Raw genomic sequence first — 6,000 nt, forward strand, 5'->3', positions numbered from 1 at the left:
ACAAATACTGCTACTAGTGTTTTAATTAAAGCCTTTGCTACTGAAAATTTGTGTCATTTAGGTAATGTGCAACACAGATGCTGAGACAAAGTTAGAAGGGCAAGGTTTGGTGAAGGTTAACTAGAACAAAATTTAGAGATGAATTGAGGAGTAAACAGTATAGACCAGGAAGAGCCTCAGACCATGATGAAGGGCTCACAGTCTCGGCTAAGATAATGAGTTGGCCAGGAGCAAAGATTGACCAGGAGGACACCCACTCAGGGCAGAAATGGCTGACACCCTAACCATGCTCAGTCATTCGCTTGGGGGGCTACCTTGGAAGGGAGTCCTTAACTTAAAAAGTGAAGCAGAACTTAAAGACTGAAGCAGATGGAGCACACTGGCTAATTTTGCCCTTTACAGCTTGACTGATAAGTCTTTCAAGGGGATCTGAGCAGCACACCTCCATGACTCCCTCAGAAGACATGCTAGAGAGACACACGGAAGTACAATTCCTGTATGACCTTTCTTGCTGCCTTTCTAGCACTCATTAATTTCTATTTTAAGTCTCCATGTTAGCATGACTTTTACCACTTCCATGCTACTCTCAGGCTCAGGAGAAATCATTGTGTCACTCCCCAAGTTGCACTGGGAGAGTAAGGATTTGTGAGGTTGTGCTGGGTCACCTGGATACATCATTTAGGCATTTCACTCATTTTTCTCCTTCCAGGCATAAGAACACTCTCATGCTTGTCTCTTTCCCAGGAGTGCCCACACTTCCCCTCTGTTCTTGGATTTCCAAACTTATTGAGTGTTTCTCCTCTCACTTTCTCCAGTGAACAAATTTATTTATTTCAATAAATCACAGGTGGAGAGGAAGGGAAGCAGAGTGTGTGTCAGGATTGAGAAAAGCAGACCCTGACTACAGATAACATAATTTTTCCTCACTTAATTTTTATGGCCTGAGTTCCCTCTGGTCCTAGAGTTTATTTTATATACAAAGGTACAAGCTTTAGAAATTTAAAAAGACTTTTCTCTGCTTTTCTGCTGTAATAACCTTTCCCTGAGGCAATGAATGCATTGACTAAATGCATAAAGAGCAAAGAGTAAAAGAAACTCAGAAAGGAAAAATCTTAGGTGACATCTCAAAATATTATCCTGCTACAATTACATCCAAGGATCCTAACAGAACCTGTGGAAGAGATCAATGAAACTTTGTTATAGTCTTTGATGGCTTAGGGAGAAGGGAAAAAGACCAGATGATCAAATGATCAAAGTCGGGAAAAGTCTCAAAAAATTTTTTAAGTCAGAAGAAAGAGGATGCTGCAAATCATAGACTGGTGACCAAATGTTCCCATTTGGGAAAATTCCAGATAAAACTCATCTCATTTACTTCTTTCTTTCTTGTTTTCTTTTTAGTTTGCCTTGGTCAGGCAAAGGCTTTGAAATAAGGTGTCTGGACTGCAGGAAATAATTTGACAGTCTCCAGAGATATTGCTATAAATAAGTTGTATAAATGAGGACCAGAAAGCAGAGGGGCTGGTAGATTTGTAACATGATGAACAACTACCCCCAATGACAACTGGAACATAGCCAAAGTCAAGTGGTCAAGATAGAGGTGGCTGTGGAAACTATGCCACATAAGGAAAGTTGGACAGAACTGAGGATATGAAGCCTGAAGAAGCCCCAGGGAACCCATAGTAATCTAAAAATGAGGAATTAAGCAACTGTCATGTATATGCTAGTTCTGTGCAGCTGAAAGGAAAACAAACTAGGAGAAATTTATGATAATTAGAATTTGTCTCAAAAGTAAACAAGGACAAACAACAAAAATTAACCCCTAGGATCTTGTGAGGTAGTATGTTTATCAGCAGCATGACATTATAGACTAGATTTATTCATTCTACTCAATATACAGACTGCCTACATTTCACATAGAGAAGCAGAGTGAAACCAAATGATTTCCAAGAGCTCCCACAATTCTGAATAGCTATGATTCTATTCTAAAAAAATGCTAAACCAAAACCAAGAGAATTGCCACATTTTTACATAAATGTTGTATATGATTTACAGAAAAACTAATGATTCAGAAAGAGCTTTATAAAAGTCTGTGGATACACCCAGAGTTGATTTTATGACTTATGACTGGCAATATTAATGGAAGCACTAATAAAATTTATAATATATAGTAATAAAACATCTAAGCATGAACTCATAAATTATATTCCAACAGGATAAGGAAGGTAGGTTTTCCTTTGTGATTTAATACAGCTTTCCACAAGAGACCTATAAACCCTCAGGATAGGCTAAAGACTGAGGTTAAACCATTCCATTTCAAAGATAAAGTAGCAATGAACATATAGATATGAAAAAAGTGGAAATATTTTAATCACCCCACTTGACAGCATAAGAACACAGGAGGTTGCTTATTTGGTTCTTCTAACTTATGATTTGATAGGTTGGCTTCTTCCCGTTCAACTCTACCAAAATTCTAGATTAATGTTTGAGGAGGCATGAAAACATACTACCTTTGGTCACGGCTGTTTCTGCAACTCAGCTACTTACCCCTGCCATCTGGTATCACAGCCATTCTGTTCTCCTCAGGCACTACTCCTCTGACACTGGATGGGGCTATCAATCATTAGACCTCCTCTCTCCTGTCACTGGGGTATGATTCCAGCTGGCTAAGTTTTCCCATCCACTCATGATGGTTAATTTTAGTTGCCAATTTGACGAGGCTCAGGGATGCCCAGAGAGTTAAAACATTATTTCTGGGTATGTCTGTAAGGATGCCTCTAGAAGAGGTTAGCATTTAAATGGGAAGACCAAGTAAAGAAGATCATCTTCACCAATTTGGGTGGGCATCATACAGCCCATCAAGGGCACAAATCAAAGAGGCACATTGTCTGTCTCTTTATGCTTAAGCTGAGACATCCATCTTCTCCTGCCCATGGACCTCAGTGTTCCAGGTTTTTGGGATTTTGGACTCAGACAGGGACTTACCCCATTACTCAGGCCTTTGGACTTAGACTGAATTACACCATCAGCTTTCCTGGTTCTCCAACTTGTGGACTGCAATACTTGGGACTTCTTGACCTCCATACCTATCGGTTCTATTTCTCTTGAGAATCCTGACTAAAACACACCAGGACAGTGACTTGTTCAGTGGGTCCCCCCATCTGACCCAAACAGGTCCAAAATCTTTCTCAGGGATTATTAGGAATGCTAAGAAGATGCTTAGGGGAAGCTTATCTCCTGATATCACAAGCACTAGAGACTGGGTCTGAAGATACTGGGGACCCATCTTTGTCACCACAAGAAAAGAGCCTCCCTGGGGGTAAACCAGTGCAAAGAAAAGAGTGGGAGGAGACAAAGGTCTTACAACATCCTTTAAGTTCCTGAATCCAGCTATGAACTGAATCCATATGAAGCCCTGGACTTTTCAGATTCATGAGAAAATGAGTTCTTGTCTACTTAAACTAGCTTAAATTCATTTCTGTCACTTGCAACTCAAAGAATCCTCATTAATTAGCTATGACAGTTACTTTACACTTGATCTTAGCCAAAAGGCCGAGAAGCAACTATGACAGTTACTTTAATGTTACTGCTTTATCTCTATTACATGTTCTCTATTACCTTCAAAAAGCTAGTAACCTTGGGTAAGAAGAGATTTTTTCATTGACAACTTACAAAGGACTGGAGATTTACTCATTCATTTACATTTTACTTGTTTTTGAAGAGTGACCATGCAAGCACACTAGGTAAGAAAGAATAATGTTGAGCACCAAAGCTTTCTGGGGATTTGAGCTTCTTTTCCATTTTAAAAGGAGTCGGTCATTGTGACGTGATAATAAAATGTATTTAGCCTATCTCCATGTTCTTTGAGAGATGTAGCTAATACTCTTCCCTACAAGAGATGGAATCTAGATACTCTTTTCTTGAGTCCAGATGGGTCGTGTACAGCTCTCATCAGTGAGGAGTGATGGCAGAGATGCCATGTGGCATCTGAGACTGGGCTATAAAAAGGATACAGCTTCTCTCTGGCTCTCTCAGGACACTTGCCCTGGGAACCCATTTTCTCTGCTGTGTAGAAACTCAAACCTGCCTACAGGAAGTGGCTTATGAAAGGGGAACTGAGACTTCCAGCTGACAGTCAACATTGACTTCCAGACATGTGAGCAAACAAGCCTTCAGATGACTCTACTCCCAAGACTTGTAGTCTTCCAGCTGAGGCCCCAGATACAGCCACCATGCTTCCCACTGTGTCCTGTCTGAATTCCTGGCCCGTTTGAACCATGAGAGACAACAAAAGATTGTTTTATTTTAAGCCACTAAGTTTTGGAGCAATTGTTAAACAGTATTAGGTAACTAATATGGTCATCTTAGTTGAGATGACAGATACTTCGCTGAAAGAGAAAACATGGAGTTATAGATGTACAATCAAAACCCATTTTCCCAGAAAATTAAAGTGATGGCAGAATTATTTGGGGGGTTTACACGGGTGATTGCATAGCCTTTACAATGGGACTAGACTTTCTTAGATATAAGTGAAAACATACAACAGTGTAAATATCGAATCTCCAAATGATTGCTCAACCTTTGGATGTTCTTCAACCTAGAAAAATGGAACACAAATGTTTCAGTATTACATTTACATCTACTAACATGGAGCTCAGCTTCTGGAAATTAAGTGAGTTTTGGTTGGCAACTATAGCAGAGATGTTCCAATGTGTTCCTCAAGCCTGTTTCATTTTACTTATGGGCACCTAGCCTATCCTCATTTCTCAGCCTTCCCTGCAGTTAGATGGGGTGATTGAGTTCTGTGCAGTGAACCATGAGTGGACCCAGAGGCAGTTGAGAACAAACATGCTTTCTTTGCAATCTGCCATCCCTTGTCTGGACCCAAGGGCAACCAGGAATTGAAGATAGTAGAACTTCTGTCAGCCCGGATCCCTGAAAGACTGTGTGGAGCAAAACCTGTCAGTTTTGGACTGTGAGATGAGAGAAATAAATGTTTATTGTGCTTAGCCACTGAGATTTGGAATTGTAACAGTAACTAGTATCAATGAACCTGACTAATGCAGTAGCCCTTTGTATCATTGCACACCATGAATAAAATTCAAGTAGAGCTGCTGTCAACTGCTCTCCCCAATCCCTACTCCCGTATTTCCCAACAGCTAATCAACCAGCTATCTTGTGAACTTACCTTTTACATAAATCCTCTTTCTCTATTCTTATTGCATGACTCTAGTTCAGCTTTTGTTGGGATATCTGACAGATTTAATTGTTCTCCATGCTCACTCTGCAGGCAGAATGATGTTTCTGAAATGTTCATCTCATCATATCAAATCTATTGCTTGAGGACATGAATGAATCAATGACAAAAGAATGAACAAAACAAAGACACACAGAAAAAAAAAAAACCCAACCAAATAGAAAACCACAAAGATCCTCCATACATGCAAGCTGTAGTAACTTATATATTTTTTTAATTTTTTTAATGTTTTATTTATCTCTAGGAGAGAGAGAGAGAGAGACAGCGTGAGCAGGGGAGGGTCAGAGAGAGAGGGAGTGACAGACTCTGAAACAGGCTCCAGGCTCTCAGCTGGCAGTCAGCACAGAGCCCGATGCGGGGCTCAAACCCATGAACCGCAAGATCATGACCTAAGCGAAAGTCGGACGCTTAGCCGACTAAGCCACCCAGGCGCCCCTGTAGTAACTTATATTTAAACTAAAGTTAGCAAGGCTGTAGCAGCAAAAACATTTTTTTTAGAAATATTTCAAAGTTCAGGGATGTATGGGATTCTCTGCAACTCTTTTTTTTTTTTTTAATTTCCCTGGTTTGAGATGCAAACTAATGTTGTCAGTTAAGAAACTGTGTTTGTTTTTAAATCAATGTTGCTTTTTTATGTTTTTAATTTAGTTTTGAGAGACAGAGAGAGACAGAGCATGAGTGGGGAAGGAGCAGAAAGAAAGGGAGACACAGAATCTGAAGCAGGCTTCAGGCTCTGAGCTGTCAGC

This window comes from Hyaena hyaena, unplaced genomic scaffold (assembly GCF_003009895.1).
Source record: "Hyaena hyaena isolate Hyena2069 unplaced genomic scaffold, ASM300989v1 scaffold_154, whole genome shotgun sequence".
Classification (NCBI taxonomy): Eukaryota; Metazoa; Chordata; class Mammalia; order Carnivora; family Hyaenidae; genus Hyaena; species Hyaena hyaena.